General features: G+C 35.5%; 1 protein-coding gene across 13 annotated transcripts in view; it reads left to right on the top strand.

Moving 5' to 3' along the window:
• The window catches only part of PMCA (plasma membrane calcium-transporting ATPase 3), a 192,483-nt gene that overhangs the window by 30,372 nt on the left and 136,320 nt on the right, over positions 1-25,791 (top strand). For all 13 annotated transcript variants that reach the window (XM_089739575.1, XM_089739569.1, XM_089739573.1 and 10 more), the window contains one exon: positions 13,696-14,157. The gene's annotated coding sequence lies outside the window, so the exon portion shown is untranslated. The remainder of the gene's footprint in view (positions 1-13,695; positions 14,158-25,791) is intronic.

The raw sequence follows: 25,791 nt of genomic DNA, 5'->3' as shown, positions 1-25,791 counted from the left end.
GTCGGCGTTTCGGTTTGAAGGGTGGGGCAGCCATTGTAACTATACTCAGACCTTATAACATATATCTCAAGGTGTGTGGCGCATTTACGTTTTAAATGTTTATGGGCTCCAGTAACCACTTAACACCAGGTGGACTGTGAACTCGTCCACATCTAAGCAATAAAAAAAAACAAAAAAAAAAACATTGCTGTTCGTTAGTCTCGCTAAAACTCCAGAACAGCTGGACCGATTTGGCAAATTTTGGTGTTGAAATATTTGTGGAAGTCCAGGGAAGGTTTAAAAGGTAGATAACTGGATGAAAATGTTCGGAATTAAATGAAAATAACAATTTTGTTTTTCCTTTGATGTGTCCCCCGTCGGACGGATTCCTTTTGTTTGTTTTAAGTTTATTTTATACAAAAGCTTAGATTTTTTATTTATCGATTGAGGCACTACGAAGTCTGCCGGGTCAGCTAATTACGTGTATAAATATGTAAATAGTTTTGTGATATTTACCCATGTGGGCGTGCCCTACCATAATTAAATATTACAAGTAAAAAATATTGCACTTTTAACTCGAAGTCATTCTTGAGTACATGCGTGCGTATTTGTTCAGTACAATTTTTGTATACATACGAAATTTGAACATAAATTTAATCGAATTTATTGTAATTTTTATTGGCTTTTGACGAAACGAGCTTTGCAATATCCTGAACGGTAGATGGCGGATCAATTGGGGTCCTGAAAATCATCAAAAGGCTTTTAAATAACTAGAAATTCTGAGCGATCGAAGTAGCTGATGCAGTAGTTTGTAGGACATTGTGTATTGTCAATGGTCGCATATCTCGTGACCTACTTGCCGGTATTGAGAGGCGACGGCGCATCAATGCCTCTCAGAGATGCTTATTATCCGTGGAATGTGGATGGAATCCCCAGCTCTGGGATATTTATAGTGTGTTTTTTGAGTCAGTCTGCGAGTTTTCCCAAACTGCTCTAGAAAGAAGGCTTTCTGGTTTCAAACCGCATATTTTATGTACACGTTTCTTTCTCCAGCTTTATAAATTTCACACATAGGAAAGTGTGGTTCGATTATTTTTAATTAAAGAATGAGATAACATAATACACCAATATAGATTTTTTTTATAATAAAAGAGGTGACCCTTTTTAAAGATTAAATTGAAATACCCTATTGCTTTAGAGGCTTGTTGAAAAAAGGATAAATTATCGATTGAAATATATATTTTTGAAGTTATTGGCCTATTCATTCAGATGAGAGAGTATTTAACGATTTTATAGACCAAAATTTAATTTTCATGTAATTCCGCTATTTACCGATAGATAGCACTTAGTTCAAGAAAATTATTTTTCTAATCTCCCTTTCGGTTTGTTAAATCTGCAATAATATATCAAAAAAATTCCTTTGCTTCGTACCTTCTCTCGAAAATTATAATTGCAAGTGAATTTCATAAAACTTGTAATTTGTAGTGGCGTCTATTTATTTATTTAAAAAAGTACTGCCACATTACAAACATCTAACATTGAAAAGAAACTTAAACTATTTAATGTATGGCATGATGCATGTGACAACAATGGCATACATAGCATTGGCAATTCATCGGCTCGAAAATGGAATACAATACAAATAAATAAAAACAGTACTATTTGTTGAAATATTAATAAAAATGTCTAAAAATGTCATGTCATATCAAGAAGAAGAAAAGAAGAAATGTTAATACAATGTCAAGCAACAACAAGTCAGTTATAGAACAACAAATGATTTATGGCGTTTAGTTTCCAATAAGAAATCACAGATGTCGCTGCATAAAGCCAAATGCAAACTTTAGAATATATTTTTTTCAATGGATTCTCATTACTTTATGTTCTTTTAACGAAGCCCGATTCTGACAGAAAGTAATTGTTAATCAAAAAATAGCCTTTAAACTTTAACATATGAAAGGCAATAACTGTGTTTTTAATTCAGAATTCGCACAGCGTTTTGTGTTTCTTAAATCGCGCTATGAAAGTGTGTTCGTTAAATTTGTATAAAATCAATTTTAACCGTTTTGATTCGCGTGGTCCGTTTCTACGCAGTAAGCCAGTTCTTCGGGAGGCTGGTCGTAGACTCCCGACGTCTAAAGTATCTTGCTCTAACACTATTCTGTCTGCACGTGTTCGCAACATCAAAATTGAAAAAAAAAAATCTGGCATCTGACCGTTTAGAGAAGTTCTCAACACCACTGCCGTAGAACATTTGACCATCACACCTTTTTTTTATTTTACGTCACGATATACATTTTACATAATTGGTTGGGAAAAAGTCTTTTCGAAGTATAGTATGTATGAACTTGTAATAAAATCTCTTTGGCTATACTATTTGTATCTGGCTGGTTTTGGTATCATTAAATTTTTAATTTTAAAGAAGATAATTCCAAATTCAAAGTAGGAAAATTTGTGATTTTTATTTATTTTACGTACTGTCAAGATGACTGAATCTAATGAAGAAATTCGATACATTTTAAAATTTTACTGTAAAAAAGGGAAAAATTCAAACGCAAACCGCGAAAAAAATTTGCGATTTTTGTGGACTTCATGCAGTGTCTGTGAGAGTAACACCAATTTGGTTTAAGCGTTTTCAATCCGGAAATTTTGACGTCAAAGATGCACGTCGCTCTGGTCGCCCTATTACGTATAAAATGGATACCATTTTTGAAAAAGTGGTGCAAGATCGGCATATCAGTAGTTACGACGTAGCTGAAGAACTGGGAATTGACCACAAAACAGTTTTGGCGCATTTGAAAAAAACTGTGTACACAAAAAAGCTCGATATTTGGGTACCTCACGAGCTCACTGAAAGACACCTAACGAACCGTGTACTCATTTGTGATTCTTTATTACGACGTAATGAAAACGAAACTTTTATAAAAAAAAAAATGTCTTTATATTCCTCGCGTACAAAACGCCAATTTCTTAGGTAAGGACCTAATATTATGTGAGTGCAACAGAATGGGTTTGAACTAGCGTGAGGTGGCATCACATCGTGAGACGCTTCAACTTTGCCCTCTCCATCACCACATGACGATCACGACTACTCTGTCAAGAACGGAACGAATGAGCAAGATAAGACTTACTGGTGGTAGGACCTCTTGTGAGTCCGCACGGGTAGTTATTACCACCCCGCCTATTTCTGCCGTGAAGCAGTAATACGTTTCGGTTTGAAGGACGGGGCAGCCTGTGTAACTATACTGATTGATATATATATTATATACAAGCGGCCCGCTCCGGCTCCGCTCGGGTCTTTAACAAAAATTTCAACGATATTTAACGTTGTCTTATATTTTTAAATAAAAGAAAACTTATTGCGGCATAACTATAATAGTTCACATATGCTGTCGCGACACTTTTTGTAAACAACAATGTGTTCTACAAAGTCGTAGTACATTATTTTATTCTATCATCCATAGCTTTCGCATGGCATGCGATGTAAAGAATATTGTAGGTAATTTTTTTACACCTTGGGTTACAATATTGGAGTTTTAGTAAGGATCCCTAATTAAAAAAAAAAATTATAGCCTATGTCACTCGGGAATAGTGTAGCTTCCAAACAGTGAAAGAATTTTTCAAAGCGGTTCAGTAGTTTCGGAGCCTATTCAATACGAACAAACAAACAAATCTTTCCTCTTTATAATATTAGTATAGATTTTGAAGTCGTCGTGGCCTAAAGGATAAGACGTCCAGTGCATTCGTATATAGCGATGCACCGGTGTTCGAGTCCCGCAGGCGGGTACCAATTTTTCTAATGTAATACGTACTTAACAATTGTTCACGATTGACTTCCACGGTGAAGGAATAACATCGTGTAATAAAAGTGAAACCCGCAAAATTATAATTTGCGTAATTACTGGTGTGGTAGGACCTCTTGTGAGTCCGCACGGGTAGGTACCACCGCCTCGCCTATTTCTGCCGTGAAGCAGTAATGCGTTTCGGTTTGAAGGCTGGGGCAGCCGTTGTAACTATAATGAGACCTTAGAACTTATATCTCAAGGTGTGTGGCCCATTTACGTTGTAGATGTCTATGGGTTCCAGTAATCACTTAACACCAGGTGGGCTGTGAGCTCGTCCACAAATCTAGGTAATAAAAATAAAAAAAAACATTTTACGCTGCTAAATGATAAATTTCTAAATTTCAAAGAACCTATACAATATACTTTGAAGTTAAGCGAGAATTCTTTTGAAAAAGAAAACTAGGTTTCTCTACCCATTTAGAGATCGTATTTTTTTTCTTACCTATGCTGATAGCCTTGAGAGGCTATTTCAGCTTCGCCCTAACGTGTGCAGGTGAGCTCACGGGGCTCTACAATAACGTCCACGGTAGCGCGGTCTCCGTCAATGTTCCTTCGGAGTTTTCCGATTGCGCTGAACTAATTTTAAGTGAAATAGATATTTTTTCTAATTGTCTCACAACTTACAGGAAAAATCTGTCGCGGATCATTTCCCAATTAAATATAAATTAATCTTAAACATTCAATCAAATGTAATCAAATCTTCGTTATTTTTTTTATTTTTGTTGTTAATGCACTGTCGATTGCGCCTATAATTGAGGTGACATCTGCCATGAACTTTGTCGTCAATTGTTCAATGTTTTGTATTGATGATCACTTTGTTGGTGCAACTTAAAAAGTAAATAAATAATAGGTACAATGGATATCGTATTAAAGGCGATGCGGCTACGGGACTAGAGTGCGTCAGATAACCAAGGCAGTAGTACTGCGGAACGCTAAGTATCGACAGATCGGAGGAAGTCGTGACCTATCTGCGGACGTTGAGAGGCGTCGAGACGGCGCACGGTGCCTCTCAAGGCTGCCAATAGATGACACAAAACAGTACTCCCTTCTTATTGATCTGAACTAAGTGAAGGCTGTGGGGTCGCATGGGCAAATTCCACCATCAATTGTATTTAAACGGTACGGAATTTTATGGAACTGTTACGAGGATTTATTAGAAAATCTTTGAAAAAAAAAAAAGTTTATTTACTCTATATATTAGTACGTGAAGTAAAAACTTTGTACCCCTTTTTACGAAAATTGCGGGGACGGAGGAGTATGAAACTTCCCACACTTATAGAGAATATGGAGGAGTGCAGAATGTTAATATTTTTTTAAATTACGCTTAAAAATACATTAAATCAATAAAAAAATACATTACACACACTACCATATATTTGACATACACACGCATGCATACTATTAGTTTATTGTCAAACTTTTCTTATTGCTCATAGTGTGTGGTCAAATTGAGAATAGATTAAATATTGTTTGTCTTTTATTAATATTTGTCTAAAGTGTAGTCTTAGCTAAATTTGTATTTATAGAAGTATAATAGTCTTTGACAATATTATCATAATAATGTTCAAACTTCTAATTCTAATTAATTATAGTCGAATTTCGACTACTGCGGGACCACTAGTCTTAATAATTAAAACATTTGAAATTGACAACTGAAATTGATTAGGGCAAGTGTCACTGGGAGCGCGGTTAGAATCGAACTGCGTGATCTATCGGCAACCTAACTAAGCTGCATTACGTTGTGCACCTTACATTGCATTTTTAGGTACATTAAGAATATATAACAGAACGTAACTCCGGCAGCCCCTTATTTCTATGGAACTCTGATGAGCTTTAAGCTAACATGGTGGCACACTAACAACTCTCTTCTTCAATAATAACCTTATCTTCCACCAGAAAGTCACCAAGTAAGATGGCGGTACGTACCATGCGACAAGTAATTGTGCAAAATGAACAAAATAAAATTTTTTTTACAATAAAATTTTTTTTTCTTACACTATTTTTAATTCACATTTATTAAAATTTAATAAAAAATTCTTAGTTGGATTTTCTATAAAAGCGTATTTTGTTAGTTTTTTTAAAGTATAATTTATTTGTTTATTCCTTCTGAAGTACTCCATATCATTATAAAATATGTATTATCAAGTATAGTCGTTCGAAAAATGATACATAAGTAGTTTTCAGCACCTGTATAGGTGTATTTTGTTTAATTATTGATAGTAATCATACATTGTACTTGACAAGGGGACCTCATGTCTCAAGGTAGGCGGCGGCAATCACAATGTCTATGGACTCTTATAGCTACATCTGACTAAGTGTACCGTCTACACGAGATAAAATCATATGAAGTTGTAGCAGCAAAAGTCGGTCGCTAAAAACCGATCTATGCCAAGAAAAATAACTCAATAAATTCAATATTATTTCTGGGCTCAGAAAATCGGATGAGATCGCCCTACATCCGGTTACCCGGGTAACGTAGCAACCCTAACCTTGACCCGGCTCGCACCCGGTGACCTGTTCAATCTGAATGCTTGACTTCCTTCTTGGAAAATGTTAAAGAAATAATAAACGCGTTGTATTCATAATTTCTGAACTGTTTTATTGTCTATGGAGTATTAAAAATAAAAAGAATGTTTCTTTACTCGAGTAAGATTAACATAAAGAACTGACTTTTTACTATGCTGGTAATTTTCTTTGCTGAATTAAGTTATCACATTTTATACCTTAATACCAACAGGATATGAATTCATTTTGTATTACATTGTCTCAGTGATCATAGTACATAACAGATCGAAGGCTCAATATTAAAACAATCTATACTAATATTATAAAGCTGAAGAGTTTGTTTGTTTGAACGCGCTAATCTCAGGAATTACTGGTCCGATTTGAAAAATTATTTCAGTGCTAGATAATTTATTGAGGAAGGCTATAGGCTATATAACATCACGGTAAATCCAATACAAGTGGAGCACCAACAAAGAATGTTTCAAAATAGGGGTTTAAATAGATCCTTAACATTATATAATTCAAAAATATTTTCACTTTCTACGTAAATGAAGTGGGGGTCAAATGTAGCGTTATGCCAAAGTAACTATTCCACGCGAACGGAGTTGCGGGCAAAAGCTAGTCTTAAAGCGATATCGTGCCTGCAATAATGTCGGTGGCAAACAATTTTACCATTTGCTGTTAATAATCCAATAAATTAATAAAATAAACATAAAATTTTTTGTGCCATTTGTTTTAATTCATTCTACATTTGTCAAGAACAAATAATTTTGTTTTTGACACACAATAAAAGTGATTATTATCAACAACAACAATTTATGAAATTTGGTTCTTGTTTAGAAACTTAATAGTACAATTTTTTTGTTGGCTAGTTTTCCTTCCTAGAGTATTATACAATTTAGGAATCTTAGATGGTTACGTCAAAATAAAAAAATCTTCCTATTGTATCGTACAATTATTATTTTTTACACCACCTTGAAAATCTTTCAAAATTGTAGGGAAAAAAGTAATCTTGATAGATTTTTGCGTCAAAAACTACGGGCATTCTGGCTTTTTAAAGGGGTGAAGGGTAGCAGCAGCCGTTATACTGCTAAAATTGAAATTTTAGAACTGAGCTCTCGAAGTGGGTGTCGGCATTTTCATTGTAGGCGTCTTTGGGGTCCAGAACCACTTAATACCAGGTGGGTCGTGAGCTCGTCCACCCATATAAGCAATTAAAAATATAAATACAAAATAGTAATAAATACATGATATCAAATAAGAATACTTTATTATTAACTAGCTGACCCGGCAGGGCAGACTTCGTAGTGCCTCAATCGATAAATAAAAGACCTAAGCTTTTGTATAAAATAAACTTAAAACAAAAAAAAATCCGTCCGACGGGGGACACATGAAAGGAAAAACTAAATTGTTATTTTTATTTAATTCCGAGCATTTTCATATTTATCTACTTTTTAAACCTTCTCTGGACTTCCACAAATAATTCAAGACCAAAATTAGCCAAATCGGTCCAGCCGTTCTCGAGTTTTAGCGAGACCAACGAACAGCAATTCATTTTTAGAAATATAGATGGAAGATAGGTTTTTGTAATACCGAACGCAATGATAGTATTAATGTGTAGTTTTTTTTTTGTTTTGTAGTATTTTGTACTGCAAATAGAAAAGTTTTATGATAGCTTAAGAATTAAACATGCAAATATTCCTACATTTAATTAAATTTGTTTGCGGTAAAATGTTCGCAATTTTGATTACCCACCAAATGAATTACAAGTTAGTAATTGTGTTCTGTCTCTTTTATTTTGTCAGTCGCAGATAACATTCTGCAATACGTTTGTTTGGTTTATTTCGTTTTACTGGTCGGTCTTGGCTGCTTTTCAATGACGCGACTGTTCTGTGTCGGAGTGAGTACAGCTCGTCTGAATAACAATGGCCGATACATTTTTCGTTTCTCAACGAATATATCAAAGAAAACAGATATAGATGCGATAAAAAATAATATTATTAAATTATTATTTTTATTTGTATTAATTTGTTGATTCACTAAATACCTGGATTTCAGATCACAGAAGTTCATGATTTTAAATCCGCTTCTCGATGATAGATGGCGCTGTAATTGAATACATAGCTTCTTATTGTCTCGCTTTACGTTTCCTAAAAAATCTTTTGCAGATATTCTATTAAACGATCGGGCTTCCAACAAACTCTTATAATATAGTAGCTGCTACATACCGTCGAATAACTCACTGAAACAACGCTTTTTTTTTTCCTACCTATGCTGATAGCCTTGAGAGGCTATTTCAGCTTCGCCCTAAAGTTTGTAGGTGAGCTTGCGGGGCTCAAACCGGAGAGTTTCTAACACTGACCCTAGCAAGAGCAGTGCTTCGCAGAATCTACCACCGGATCGGAAACGCGACCCACTGAGAAGACCCGGCGAGAAACTCAGAAGTCGAAAAATGACGCGACATAATATTTTTTACGCACCGTTGGGGCGAACACGAATGACTATCGAAAAAGTATTCGTATCGCTATCGAGAATTAAAACAGCGCCCCTATCGTCCGTAAAAAGAATTAATTTCAGCAGCACGAATCGTTTCGGATGGTCAAGTTCTCGAAACTCGAAACTCATACTCATAATCGAGAGCACGACAATAATTGTTTTGACATACGGTGACGTAAATCTCGAAGGCTGGCTATCGAGTGCTACCCTCTAATGTAAATGATCCGTTTTCGTATCGACGACTCGATGCATTTACATTACGAATTTAACTGGTGGTAGGACCTCTTGTGAATCCGCACGGGTAGGTACCACCGCCCTGCCTATTTCTGCCGTGAAGCAGTAATGCGTTTCGGTTTGAAGGCCGGGACAGCCGTTGTAAGTATACTGAGACCTTAGAACTTATATCTCAATGTGGGTGGCGCATTTATGTTGTAGATGTCTATGGGCTCCAGTAACCACTTAGCACTAGGTGGGCTGTAAGCTCGTTCAGCCATCGAAGCAATAAAAAAAAACTAAAAAGAAAAAAGAAAAAAAAACTATAGATTTGTGCTTGACCTTTAGTGTATAATCTATGGCTTGACCTACTGGATGCCGTATAGTTACTGTCGATACCGATACGATGGCGGCCTCACATCCGTATTTTACGGAAAACGAAATTTGCTTTCTTTGCATTTTTTTCGTATAAACTTCCTGATCTTAAACCTTAAATTGACAAAAACCAATAGTTTCTAGAAAATACTCCAATGACAAAATCTCAATACGATTTTTCTCATAATTAAACTTGTAATCCTTTATTAAATTCACTCTTTTCGCATCGCGCTATGCAGCCATGTTCATAGACTTTGTTTAAAAGTTTAATGAGTTTGTTTAAGCCTTGTGGTCCGTTTCTATGCAATGAGCCAAATTCATCGAGGAACCGGCTTATCTCTCGAAAACTATCATTACTATCTGTCAAATATTATCATCATTATCATTGTCAATATCATCATCATTATCATCGTCAATATCATCATCATTATTATTGTCAATATCATCATCATTATCATTATCATTACCTTAAGACAGTCGAAGCACGATTTCGATATCCCTGCCGTAAAATATTTGACCATGACTCTGTTTTTACTCTTTACGTCAATCAAGAGAAGACGCTTCTCCCTCGTTTCCTCACAGGATAACGGCACCAGTTTTTGATGATATACAAAAGAGTCCGTATCATCAAGAAGGACAGGAAGGCAGGATATCATGACGAAGGAGATCATCATTCTCCTGCCCTTCTCCCAGTCACCTGGGGTCGACGCAACACGTTTTCTCCTTCCATACTCTTCTATCATATACCACTTTTTCGCTCACTCCCCTCTTACACATATCGTCTTTCACGCAATCCGTCCATTTCTTCTTAGGTCTACCTCTTCCTCTATATCCTTCCACATTCATACTTAACACTCTCTTACCAACCTCATTTTTGAAGATGGACATACTATGTTATTAGCTTGATGTTTCTTGATTGCATGACGTAATAGAATTTTTGAAGGTATTTTTCACTAACTTTTTTTTCTTGCTTATGCTGGTTAGCCTTAGATGGCTATAGCAGCGTTATAGTAACCGGCAAACTTCTTGAGCAAATGACCTTGACTGCGTAGAACCGAATTTTAGATCACTTTGGTGGTGAGGGTGAGGCGCGACGGCAGGGGAAATCGTATCGAGCGTTTTATTGGTAGATCAGTCGAACCTTGCGCCCCGCACCGCGCCCTCGTTCCGCTTGCTCCCAAAAGTACGCTTGCGTACAGTGGAAAGTCTATCGTTATTAATCGTTAAGTTATTTGTTATAATTGCTTGTGGACTTTGTTGCCATTCCTATTTGTTGAGTGTTTGTTGATGTTTTATAAATCATACACTATGCCGCGACAAACTGGTGTAGTATTCAAAAGAAAGAGTAGAAAAATTGTGTACGACGTATATTGCTTCATTATAAAACAGGGGAAGAATGATATGGAAAAATTAAAACAGACTTCGGAAGCAAGAAAACCATCAGTGAGTACTGTTAGGTGCATTATTAACGAAGCTAAAGGCTCTGGCTTGCTCGCCGTGTTTCGGACTCCGGGTAAGAAAAGATCAGGGAAGAAGAAAGTTACCGGAATGGATAGTTTCGTTCAATCTGTAACAAAAAGATGTAGGGAATCATAATAACTACATAATAAGCAGCGAAACTCCGTATCGTAAAAATGTAAAGAAGATATAAATTTAAATGGCTCGGAATGAAGCTTACGACTTTTTTTTTTATTGCCTTTGTAGGCAGACGAGCATATGGCCCACCTGATGGTGAGTGGTTACCGTCGCCCATGGACTTCAGCAATGCCAAATTATGAAAGAGCTAGGCTTCAGATGGAAAAAAAGAACAGAAAATAATCGGAAGCTGGTAATTGAAAAAAGTAACATTCGATTACTACGAATCGAATATCTTCAAAAAATAATTAATTATAGACAAAAAAGAAGACCGAACCGACCGAGTTGTAAACTACAGCGATGAGCCCTATGTCGACTCATCACGATGATAGCGACTCGGGTGATGAAAACAGTGATGATGATGATGGTCAAGATTATGATAACGAAAAAAATACAAATACCAGCTTCGCTTCAACTGAACCAAGACCTGGCAACAGCTCTAGTTTTGACTTAATAGAAGGAATATCTATTTTACCCCAAGATTACATTATTACAATTATTAACCTATATGTTTTGTTGATGTTCTAATAAATATATAAATAAATACATATGTTGATTTTAATAATTTAATAGCATTATGACGCAGAGTAAGTAATGTTTTTGCACGTGAGTGTACCATGCGCGAACTTACCCCCACTACGTCAACAAATGCTCAAGAAGTTTGCCGGCTATGATACCTAATGAGTAGGTGAGCTCACGAGGCTCTAACCTGGTGACGATGTTAACACTAGCCCTAGCAAGAGCAGTGCGTCGCAGAATCTATCTACGGTGGTAGCACCGGATCGGACACGCGACCCACTGAGAAGATCCGGTGAGAAACTCAGTGCGCTGTGTCTATGGATTAACTCATATCAAGGACCGATATCAGAACAGCATTTTTATAACTTGGTTTTCATATCCTCTCCTAATACCGACAGGATAAATATAAAGTTAATTGTTTGGTTCGGTTTGGTATTTAGGCGTGTATTTTTTTGTGTTTCTAAACAACATATTTATTGTTATCATAAATTAGCCGTTATCATACTGAATAGCTCTCTAAAGTGCCTAATAGCCCTCTAATTGCCTGCCAACACATTTTATAAGTAAACAAACCTAAAGTGAAATATGCAGACGTACCAAAAGTTTTTCAAAAGTTGTTTTTTTTGAAAAAAAAACTCCCAAATCAATCCAGTTTTGGAGGACGAAACAAGGAAATACGAAACTTCAATTTAGGTAGTAGGCAAACAAATGTCGAAGCCTTAATTTTATTGTGTAACGACTGTCCTACTTTTGCAATTCAAACGCAAAATCCGCAGATGATTTGTTGTTAATAATACAAGTTGTCAATAATAGTTTATGTCATAAAATTTAATAATTATTTGTAAAGTTGTCTATACTAATATTATAAAGAGGAAAGATTTGTTTGTTTGTTTGTTTCGAATAGGCTCCGAAACTACTGGACCGATTTGAAAAATTATTTTTCCATTAGAAGCCGACATTGTCCCTGATGAATATAGGCTACTTTTTAAAAAAAAAAAAATATTTTATTTTTTTGGTTTCATGTGTGTTTTAATGTTTCCGAAGCGAAGCGAGGGCGGGTCGCTAGTTAATAATAATACAAAAATACAAAGACAAGTCCATTCCGTCGTCCCACAAACAAAGTACGCGAAGTCCATCCTTCTTCATCTTACTCCATTGTTGTTATTACAATAGTTGGATCACCATTTGAAGAACAGTACCCGTCTCGGGAATGTAATAGCGCTCTCGCAAAATTAACGACTCAATCACAACGTAGACGAGAGCGCCCTAATTAAAATTTTGTTCACATATTTTTTCATGCAGTTAATTACAACTCTTTCGACGCTTTATTAGGGTTCCGTGGGAAAATGTGGAATTGAAACTTTTTTTTTTATTGCTTAGATAGGTGGACGAGCTCACAGCGCTGGTGTTAAGTGGTCACTGGAGCCCATAGACATCTACAACGTAAATGCGCCACCCACCTTGAGATATAAGTTCTAAGATCTCAGTATAGTTACAACGGCTGCCCTACCCTTCAAACCGAAACGCATTACTGCTTCACGGCAGAAATAGGCAGGGTGGTGGTACCTACCCGCGCGGACTCACAAGAGGTCCTACCACCAGTAAATTTTGAAATTTCTTTGAAAATTCTGCTCTCGTCCGTTATGTCTACGGATATCACAAACGTGATCACAACTAAACTGATAATGTTAAATGTATCGAATTAGAAAGATGGTGCTATCTATGAACCGTATCTACGATCGCTGTAAAGAGATTTAGTGAAACTGCAAAAGTAATGGGTTGTAATAATAATTGTACCTTCAATGAAATAATAAGGCTTTTTGAGACAATACGATTACATTGTCAAAAGAATTTTTCCTCCATTTTTCGGTCATTTCGTCCGATTTTTCCCCATGTAGAAAAACATTCTGAAATACTCAAGTTAATAGAACTAAATAATGCTTTCAAGGTTCCGTTGAAACGATTTGTTTATTATATAATAATAATCGCTATAAGAAATCCACTAACAGTTTTTACTGACTTCAATTTTTAACTTAAACTTGACTACGGAACCTCACTCTGTACATTATCCGACATTGTCTGGCCTAGTTTTAAATCCAGACTGCACTAATCAACCGCTCTCTTGTTCCAGGTTAACGTGCCGTCCGAGTGAAAGAGACCGACAAAATCGAAACTTCCTATAAAACGCCTTATATGGAGCGAGACGGGCTTACGGCGCGTGCTCCGTCACGTATTAGAACCTACATAATACACGAATGTAGATAATAGCACGGGAACAGATAAAGCAAATTCGAAACGCCTAGGCCCGAGTGTAGACTATCGCCAAACTATCCAAGTGGACGGTGCTCGTATGAACTTGCCTTAATACTTCTTTTTTTTTTTCGTAATGTGTCTGAAAGTATAGTTGCGCCCGCGTCCGTGCTTGTAGGTTTAGTTTAGGATATATATAGGAAATAAATATAAAGGAAGGCGGTGGGGACGGTGTGTGCGTGCGCCGGGGTGTGCTCGACGAGGGTGATGCAGCGGAGGCCGTGCAGGCGCATCGGACGGGAAGCAGGGAAGCTCACGGTGCTGGTCTGACGACACTCTACAGGTAAGTAATTCCTACTTAACCACCCATTGGTTACCGTTGCTACTTACAGAAGAGACTATGAGATATAAGTTCTAAGGTCTCAAGTATAGTTATAACGGCTGCCCCGCCCTTCAAACCGAAACGCATTACTGCTTCACGGCAGAAATAGGCGGGGTGGTGGTGATAACTACCCGTGTGGACTCACAAGAGGTCCTACCACCAGTAAAAGGTCCTACCACCATTAAGTCTTCTCTTGCTCATTCGTTCCGTTCTTGACAGAGTAGTCGTGATCGTCATGTGGGGATGGATAGGGCAGAGTTGAAGCGTCACACGATGTGATGCCACCTCTCGCTAATTCAAAGCCATTCTGTTGCACTCACATAATATTAGGTCCTTACATATGAAATAGGCGTTTTGTACGGGAGGAATATAAAGTCAATTATTTGTTTGTAAAATATAGGTATTTAATTAATCAAGACTTCACAGTCCACCTGGTGTTAAGTGGTTACTGGAGCCCATAGACATCTACGTAAATGCGCCACACACCTTAAGATATAAGTTACAAGTATAGTTACAACGGCTGCCCCACCCTTCAAACCAAAACGCATTACTGCTTCACGGCTGAAACCGCAGGGTGGTGGCCCGCGCGGACTTACTAGAGGTCTTACCACCAGTAATTACGCAAATTATCATTTTGCGGATTTGATTTTTATTACACGATGTTATTCCTTCACCGTGGAAGTCAATCGTGAGCATTTGTTGAATACGTATTTCATTAGAAAAAATTGTACCCGCCTGGGATTCGAACACCGGTGCATCGCTCAACACGATTGCCCCGGACGTCTTATCATTTAAGCCACGACGACTTCTGCTAATTACGCGGCCACATTGCTGTCAAAAAGCAAGGAAGTGGGCTAGTTGTTGGAATTATCTTCTTGCGGCTCGCATCGTTCAACATCAGCTTGCTTTGTGCGAGTTTTGTAACGTTCTCGATAGCGTAAAAGTTAGCTCAATTTTGTATGCAGTTGGAACAGCGCCCCTAGCACCAAACGTAGGCAAACGATCCCCCTTTCATACAAATTTGAGCTAACTTTTACGCTATCGAGAACGTTAAAAAACTCGCACTAAGCAAACTGGTCGAGATCGAACCCGATCCGACGGCTGACGACGCAGAATGCGACTTCCAATAGGACCTCTCAACCGTGAACAAGAACCATGTACGGGTCCGATCGTAAGATGCCGTCTGGTGAAGTGAGGTGGCTTTGGCAATGTCAGTGGCGGGGGGCCGAACTGACGTGGAGTGGAGTGATGTAGATAACGGCCATCCGTGATTATTGCACCATATCTTTCGAGATATCAGACGTTTTGTTGGGGACGCCATCCTGGAGCCTGATTTGGACAGATGGAGCACAGGCTTGCGTTCTGCCTCGCGTTGGAAGGACTTAGCCGACTGAGCTCTGTCTCATCTAAGGTTCGGACACGAGTATTAGGGCGACAGAGGGCTTTAGTCACTTCAACTCCGACATGACCTAGCTCCCGCCACCGACGCGTGGGCAAAAGTCCGTATTTAATCTTGACCCAAATGTAGTTCTTAACTAATATTAGCGGATAAATGAAATTTAAACAATATTAGAAGATTTAACTCATGAGATCAACATTTAAAAAAAAATGTTTTTCACTTGCTGAATCCTTTGCCTATTTTCTTATTGGTCTATGATATAACCAAGAATTTAAGTGCTAGGGTCTTAAGCGAACTGTTAGACTCATTTTAGGTGTATCTAACTATAGAAAATTTCGTATACTCAGTGTAGTCTTCTAAAATTTTAATTGTTATGTTTATTTTAACGGCCGTCTGGTGTAGTGGTAAGTGACATGGTCACTACACAAGGGGGTCGCGGGTTCGAATCCCGCCAAGGGAAGATATTTGTATGATAAATATCAATGTCTTTTCCAGGGTTATGGGTGTATATTAAATATATGTATGTGTATAATAAAAATCTTACATTTATATCCATTATCTGGTACCTGTAACACAAGTTCTTTACGAACTTATCACGGGACCAGTTAACTTGGCGTGATTGTTAGTAAATATTTATTTATTTATTATTTATTTATTTATTTTGAAACATATGTCTTAAAATATTATACATTATTCATGTTACGTACCTATATTACATTCGTTAAATAAAGATCAAAATTTTAAGTAGTACAACGAACAAATGAATAAGATAATTCGGTTTTCAAATATAAATTAACATCATTACATTTTATATTTTACTTGTAAAATAGGCTATTCAATTTCCGTTCTGAACTGAAAAAACAAAAGAGGGTTGTCATTTCAATAAATGACAACGTACTTCTTCCCGCCGCTGGATCTCAGCGTTCGCAATCCAGCGCTTAAAGCGACTTAGCGGAGTGATTTGTGTTCTGCCAGTTGAAGACGTTATTTTGCTGCAGCGCTGCGAGATGGCGGCACCGATCGATGCGGTCATGTTGCGCGCGCACTCAATGACGTCACGGAGCCGGCCAGGCGCGGGCCGCCAAACTGAATTTGAATGCCGCCAAAAGTAGTACATTAAACACGTAGTATATAATTGTGTTATCGAAATTAATTAACAAAGCGTTTGTGTATTGAATTATTCATTATAGTAGTGATAGTAAATTTCAAATTACTAGTGGTCCCGCAGTAGTCGAAACTCGACTATAATGTTAATTGAAATTATAAGTTTAAACATTATTATGGTTCTATTGTCAAATACTATTATATTTCTATAATATAGTCACAGATTTCGCTAAAACTTACACTATAAATAAATAACATTAAAGACAAACAATATTAATCTACATATTCGGAATTTGACCACCGACTTTAAACATTAACAAAAATTTGACAATTGACAATAAACAAAGAGTATAATTTTATGTATTGGTGTGTGTCAAATATATGGTAGTGTGTGTAATGTTTTTTTATTGATTTAATGTATGTTTTATACATAATTTAAAAATAATATTAGCATTGTGCACTCCTCCTCTGTATTCTCTAAAGTGTGGGAAATTTCATACTCCTCCGTCCGCGCAATTTTCGTAAAAAGGGGTACAAAGTTTTTGCTTCACGTATTAATTTAAAGATTTACAATGATTTTCTATTGGTTTAATCTTTACAATATAAAGAGATGAAATAGCTCAGCATTTTTTTATTTATTACATACCTATTGAGTTAGATTAGTCTTTGTCGACGTCGCACTAAGCATGTCATTACGGATCCTTCCGATCCATTAACGGTGGTTTTAGGTACCACAACCACCGGTCACCGTCTTCGTCGAACCCGTCGCTTACGACAAAGGGCTCGACAAGTGGATTAACTCACAGACACAGCCCACTGAATTTCTCGCCGGATCTTCTCAGTGGGTCGCGTTTCCGATCCGGTGATAGACTCCTTAGCAACACTCCCGGTTAGAGGCCCATGAGCTCACCTACACATCATGGAGAAGCTGAAATAGCCTCTCAAGGCTATCAGCATAGGTAGGGAAAAAAGAAGATTAGTCTAAATCTTAAGGTTGCGATAACCATGGACGAATTTCGATCATACGAATACTAAAGCAATAGAAGACTAGATGTTTTCGTTTTTAAGAGCGGGTAGGTACATTAAAATGTGTTGTAGCGTTCATATTTCAATACAACTCCATATCGCTAATATCGTTCTCTGTAATAGTTCCAAAATCCCATAACTTGAGGTTAAGGTATATTCTGCACAGTGAAAGAATTATTGGCGAATGATTTAAACATAGCGTTGCATTAATCGAATTCGGCCTATCGAAATGGTTAGGATTCGCGATAAAAACTATGCGACATTATTATCATTATCAAATTATGTACTATAAAGGTGCGTCAAAACGTAACTTGCGTCAAAGATTGTAAGGTAATTTGCTTTAGTTTTATCACTAAATCGATTTTTTTATAAATCGGATTAATACATTCTTATGATAATGATCAATAATTTATTGTTTATGGCAACACACTACTCGGCGTGTTTTACGTAACTTCGTTATCTATATATTAATAATAATATTTTTTTTTAAATAATGCATAAAAGATACATTAAATCAATATAGAAAACATTACACACACTACATACCATGTATTTGACGTACACACGCATGCATACTATTTATTGTCAAACTTTTGTTCTTGGCGTCTGTTGTCAAATTGAGAATAGATTAAATATTGTTTGTCTTTGTTAATATTTTTTATAGTGTAGTCCTGGCGAAATTTGTGATTATAGAAGTATAAAATACAATCATAATAGTGTGCAAACTTACAATTCCATTTAATTATAGTCGAATTTCGACTACTGCGGGACCGCTAGTCTGTACAGATTCATAAATAGCGCTATTGAAGCCCAGCCGAGCTCCACTCTGACTATCGCAACATAGACTTCATGAAACTACCCGCGATCCACAAATGTTCTGTCGATGTAACTATGACAGAAGCCTACTGTTGAATATTTCTAATGAAATACGTACTTAATGCGATCACGATTGAATTCCATGGGGAAGGAATAACATCGTGTAGTAAAAACCCGCAAAATTATAATTTGTGTAGGACGGTAGGTAGGTAGGTGGGTAGGTGGTAGGACGTCTTGTGAGTCCACACGGGTAGGACCACAGTCCCGCCTATTTCTGCCGTGAAGCAGTAATCGATTCCGGTTTGAAGGATAGGGCAGCAGGTACTGTAAAACTGAGACTTAGAGATACATGTCTCAATGTGGACATTTACATTGGTTCCGGTAATTTAGCACCAGGCAGGCCTTAAGCTCGTCCACACAAACATAAAAATATTTTTTGAACAGTTTTATTGCATGTTACCATAAAAGACAAATACCATAAAGTATGATTATATCTTTTTATTTTTAATACGCTTTTATTAACTTCAGACGTACGTATGTTAGTATGTTATGTATGATATGTAGTTGTTCCTATTACTAAAAAAACGAATTGAGAATTTTAGAAATAATATTAAACAAGAACATTCAGAAATTATTTATAACAAAAACCCAAATTTATCATACCAGAATATGTTTGAGAGAATTAATTTGGTCTTTACTGATATATTTATTCCTAAAACTGTAACATTAAAAAACAAAACGGTGTACAGCGAGTGGGCCACCACCGGAGTGTACAAAAGTAGAAAAAAGTTGTATGATCAGTACTCTGAAAAAGTTTATAATAATGATGAAAAATTTCATCAATATGTCAGGAACTATTCAAAACTATTTAGAAAAGTTTGTTTAGCGGCAAAATCTTTACATTTAAGTGATTTAATAAAAAATGCCCCTGACAAGATAAAGATGACTTGAAACATCATTGGTAGAGAAAGTGGAAAAGTCAGAAATAGCCATCAAGAATTCACATTAAAAATAGACGATAAATTGGTAACTAGTCATGAAGATGTGGCTAATGCTTTTGAAAAGTTTTTCTCTAACATTCCAGTTTCAACTACCACTTCTCTAAATTCATCCCCCACAGCAGCTGAAATATTATTGCATAACCATGTCAACAAATGTAATGAAATTTTTAAATTTAAGAAAATTAATTCAAGCAATATAATAAAAAGTTTTAATAGCCTTAATGCAAAAAATACAGCTGACTTGTGGGGAATATCAGTAAAGGTTTTGAAGTCTGTAATAGACATTATTGCTTCTCATCTTGTTAGTATTTTTAATGATTGTATTAAGTATGGTGTATTTCCTGACTTAATGAAACATAGTAAAGTGATTCCTCTTTTTAAATCTGGTAGTACTGATGATCCCTCTAACTATAGACCTATTTCAGTACTCCCTACGTTGAGTAAAATCTTTGAAAAAAATATTTTGACACAACTTTTAGAACATTTTAGTTCAAATAACCTGCTTCATAATAAACAATTCGGGTTTACAAGGGGTCGCTCTACAACTGATGCAGGTGCTTATCTAATCAAAAATATCTTTCAATCTTGGGAGGAATCGCATGATTGTCTTGGAATTTTCTCTGACTTATCCAAAGCATTTGACTGTGTTGAACATGAAACATTGGTGAGGAAACTACATCACTATGGTATTAGGGATGGTGCATTGGAACTTATTACTTCCTATTTATCAGGAAGGATACAAACAGTAGATGTGAAAGGTAATAGATCTTCAGGCACCACGTTGAAAATGGGTGTACCTCAGGGTTCCATTTTGGGTCCTTTTTTATTTCTAATATATATAAACGATTTGCCTAGTTTTATTGAGTCCCGACACGAGGTCGTATTATTCGTAGATGATACATCTTTATTATTTAAAATCAAACGACAATTACAAGTCTATGACGAAGTGAATGATGCGATTTCGTGTGTGGTTCATTGGTTCCGTATCAATAACCTATTATTGAATAGTAAGAAAACTAAATGTATTAAATTTACTTTAAAATGTATTAAATCATCTTTAAATGTGAGAGATAGTAATGTAATTGTTTCTGAGGAATCATTGGAGCTTGTTGAGTCAACCGTATTTCTTGGTATAACAGTGGACTCCAAACTGCAGTGGGGACCTCATATGCATAAATTGGCGAGTAAGCTCAGCTCGCAGCATACGCAGTAAAAAAAATTAAAATGTTAACAAATGCGGACACGGCTCGTTTAGTTTACTTTAGTTACTTCCACAGTGTCATGTCCTATGGCATTTTGCTATGGGGCAATGCGGCCGATGTAGAAATGATATTTATTCTGCAGAAAAGAGCTATACGTGCTATTTATAACATGCACTCAAGGGAATCCCTGAGAGAAAAATTTTAAGAAATTAAAGTTCTCACTATGCCGTCCCAGTATATCTTTGAAAATTTGATGTATGTTCGTAAACATATTGAGGAGTTTCCTAAAATGTCGGACATACATAATAGAAATAGTAGGAACAAACACAAGCTTGTTGTGCCGATGAGTAGGTTACATAAGATATGAAATTCATTCGGGTGTTTGTCTGTGCGCCTGTACAACAAAATCCCACAAGATGTTCAGAACCTACATATACATAAGTTTAAGAAAACTATTAAAGAACATCTGTGCAATAAAGCTTACTATAAAGTCAATGATTATCTAGAAGATTGCACAAAGTGGGAATGTGTTGCTCGCTCCGGGCATTTCAATATTGTAAAATTGTTATGTTATAATTACTTATTGTAAAAATGAATATTTAAAAAATCTAATATTAAAAAAAAAAGAAAAAAACAGACATGCCCGCTGAGTTTCTTGCCAATTCTTCTCAGGACGGAGGCTAATTCTTGTGAATTGGCGGTAGTTCTTTTGACGTTCAACAAGTACCTATGTACTTTCATTTATGTTGAATAAAACTTTTTTGATTTGATTTGATTTGTAACGAAATCTTTGAACATAATTTTGACCCCCTTCAAAACGTCGGATTAACTCGAAATTTGGTATACTTATTTAGGACCTATGACAAATCAATCTTTAAAAAAAAGATTTGGAAAAATTGAAATTAAACTAAAATATGTAAAATAATAATAGTTTAAAAAAACTTTATAAATACGCTTTTATAGAAAATCCAACTAAAAGATAGATATTTTTTTTTAATAAATTTGAATTAAAAATTGTGTAAGAAAAAAGATTTTATTGTAAAAAAAGCGCGGTGTGCATGGTAACAGATACGAGTAGAAGGGTTATTTTGATAATATCCCGAAAAGCACCACACGCTTTTTCACAATAAAATCATTTTGCTTACACTATTTTTAATTCAAATTTATTAAAATTTATTTTCGATTTTTAGTTGGATTTTCTATAAAATCTAAAAAAATACGCTTTATAGAAAAGCGTACCTATTTTTTTTTTAGATTTTTTAAACTATTATTTATTAGTACTTAACATCCTCCGAAGTTGGTGGCAAGGTGGGTGGCGCATTTACAAGGTGGGTTGCGCATTTACGTTGTAGATGTCTATGGGCTCCAGTAACCACTTAACACCAGGTGGGCTGTGAGCTCGTCCACTCATCTAAGCAATAAAAAAATAAAAAAGTTAAAGTAATGGCTTTCATTCAGCTCTAGTTCCGCCGACATTGTCAATACTTATTAGCCACAGGTAAAAACGGAATTATCAGATCTAGGACGTACGCATGCAAAGGCTTGGAAATCGGATTTAGATAATTTACCAATCACACAATTAGTAATCGATTTCAGGTAGACAATTGCTGTAAACGAGCTGGAATACGTTACGCTTTTTAATTCGTGTTCCATTAATTTTATTTTACAATATCAAACGCTACGAATATATATAATTATATATTTTATATATAAAATATATTATAGTAACATCAATTGTAACACATGACAAAAATTACATCATAAACGTAATAAAGATTGTTTGATTTATCGTGACAGCATGCGTGCAGCCTTTCACTCTCTACTCTCTATTGCCTACGAACTGAAGGGCGCTGGAAGTATGCGTTGAAAAATATCGGGATGATCTAGTAGGTATAAGGGGAAGTAGTACTTCCCTAGGTGCTCCCAATTACCCGCCGTTCTCAATTCCCCCACTCTCCCCTACGTCACTGTTTTCGTTGGACAAACGGTCACGATTATTGGTTATCAAATTTCAAATTTGATTATTATCCCATCTATCATATTAATAAAACTATACGATGACCGAGCTTTTCTCGGTTTTTTTTTTGATAACGCCATCTTGTTGTGTCTTTAAAGCGGTTAGTTGCCCTCAATTAAGAAAAATAGTATTATTATTCGCCAATAGATGTCGGGAAGAGTTGATTATTGTAAACACGAATAAAACAACATTTTCTGAAAATAAATCGTAGTTAGATTGATTTATCGCCCCCGAAATCCCCTGTAGGTATACTAAATTTTATGAAAATCGTTGGAGCTGTTTCCGACATTCAGATTATATACATATATATTAATATACAAGAATTGCTCGTTTAAAGGTATAAGATAATAAAAAAAGTTTAACGAATTACACCTAACCCGATTCAGATATATGAAAAATATTTTTTTATGATGCAATTATTAATTATAGAACACATAACAAGCTACATAACATCTACAAAAATCATTCATTGAGTTTATGCCCTCCAACTCTGAAAGCTTTTGTGCGCTTTACAAATGACAGATTGTATCATCAAAATTGAACTGGAAACTCGCTTCTGTTTTAATGGATTCAACACATCAATCAATATCAATTTCCCGCGTTTTATCCGTTAAAATTTTGTTTTGACTAACGAATGTGTAATTTGAATAGTACCGTTTGCGTTTTTTTTTTTTTTTTAGAGATTTTATGACCTGGTAACTAAGACCTTTAAGTCATGTCTTATTTTACTTTATATTCTTAATTTTATGAAAAATGATAATATGGAGTGAAATGAAATGAAGATGATTAATTTGAGACATTAATCAACTGGGATGAAATTTAATGAAATGAAATGATATGGGATGAAATATAATCGCAGTAAAATGGTGGTCATTTACTGAGATTTTTTCAGTGGACTTTTTGGAGGAACCCGAGAAGCTATGTCCAGCAGCTTTGTTTCATTTTCCCACATTTGTGCACTTTCACAGATATTAAACAGTTAATAAACCACCATTATTACACATTTAAACCTGAAGAAACACTAAATAGACAAAATAAAACAAATCACACAACTTCACTCCTCGCGTTCCCGCCAAAAAGTCACCGTTTGCGTTCTCCCTGTCGTGTTGCCAGTCCACAAAACGACCGTTTGATTCGGACAATGAAATAATCACAAGTCTTTTATCGTGTATTTTCGTATACATTAGGGTTTCACTGTTTTCTATCAACGATTAGCCTTGGGCTGCTCGATACCTGTTTCGATATGGATCAGTAAATCACCTCTATCGACTTCATTGTTTTATTCGTCCTTAGATTATTACAAGATTATTTGATTTTAAAAAATAATTAATTTAGCTGTTTTGACAATTGTTCAATTCAAAATAACTGTGAGAAGTTTTTTTTAAATAAATTTCGATGGTTTTGTCAAATCCTAAATCGATTTGTAATTTGTAGTGCGTAATTTCATAAACTAATTTATTTTTATTTAAGTCTAATTTTATTTAATATTATTTAAGTCTAATTTATTTGTTAAACGTACAGCAAAGAAAGTGTAGGCAAGTGTAGGTAGGAAAGTGTGTGTCATATAAATAAAACGTGATGAAGTTATGTAACATTCCTCGGCGAATTAAGTTTTTGATAAAATCACTGTAATGATCTCATTGTAAGTACCTAATCAAATGTTTAAAAGTATTTAAATGAGATAACGTTTTGATGCATAACGTGTACAAAATAAATCATCTACTTATTATAATAGCGTGACACTGAAGTAAAGATAGTCATGTTTGTACAGTGTTCGTTTCAAGGCGAACTCTCAGTTGAGGAGAATGGGGGAAACAATACAATGTACTGCGTAATTTCGAAGTCACTGAGCCTCCACTAGCAATTGTTAAAACAAGGTCAGGAATGTCTTCGCTACCAATATCCTAATAGTCGTAGTTTTATTTTTTCAACTGGAAAGCCAAAGGTGTCTTACCATATAACCTAATCTTTTATATATACATATATTATTATTTTTATTTGAAATGAAATGAAGTTGATTAATATGAAACATGGCATGAAATTAAATTAAATTAAATGAGATGATCTGACATGGGACGAAATATAGTCTCAGTAAAATTGTGGTCATTTACTGAGACTTTTTCAGTTGACTTTTTAGAGGATCCCGAGAACTTACGTCCAGCGGCTTTGTTTCATTTTCCCACATTTGTGCACTTTCGCAGACACTAAACATTTAATAAACCACCGTTATGACGCATTTAAATCTGAAGAAACAATAAATAGACAAAATAAAACAAATCACACAAGTTCACTCCTCGCGTTCCCGCCAAAAAGCCCCCAATATGCTAGTAAAAAAAGAAACATGACTGCTCTTAAATGTCAAAATTACCGCGCAAACTATAAATGAAGCTAAAGGCAACTCACTACACGTGTCGTCATTCGGGGTCAAAATAGATTGATTACAATTATTAAACATAATGATTTAGTATTGAAAAGGTATTAAAATGATTAGGTTTATTTAATTATCTAAAATATAAATCAATATACGTTTTATCAAAAATAGTGTTTGAAAATCCGATTCAATTGAATTATATTCTGTTCTAGCCGCTTTGATTCAGCAATGGATGTCCATTGGCTGAAGCTCATCATGAGAACTATTTTTAACAGATATCTTAGTAATTTAAACATTGTTTAGAAACTGGTGTTCGATTCGCTATTTTAAAAAGAAAAATAAATTACAAGAAACAATACACTAGTTCAAATTTCTGAACGTCTTATCTCATTTATACCTACACATTCCTGCTACACTGCAGCCTCAAGTTTTATGAGTAGGTATAAAGGAAAAAGTTGGATTGTGTGCCTCGACACAACAGTGCAAAATAAGGCAGTAAAAGAAGGAAACTTTCATTAAAAAATAATACTAAAGTGTCATTTATTTATTCGTTCTAAAGTTTTTAGTAAAACCCATAGAAAGTAATACGAAGCTTGTATATAAACAGTACGCTTTTTTATGCTACGTTTTTTTTAAATTTCTTTAACGCTTAATCTCTT

Source organism: Bombyx mandarina, chromosome A1, assembly GCF_030267445.1.
Source record: "Bombyx mandarina strain Sakado chromosome A1, ASM3026744v2".
Taxonomy (NCBI): Eukaryota; Metazoa; Arthropoda; class Insecta; order Lepidoptera; family Bombycidae; genus Bombyx; species Bombyx mandarina.
This window is presented reverse-complemented; position numbering and strand designations above follow the sequence as displayed.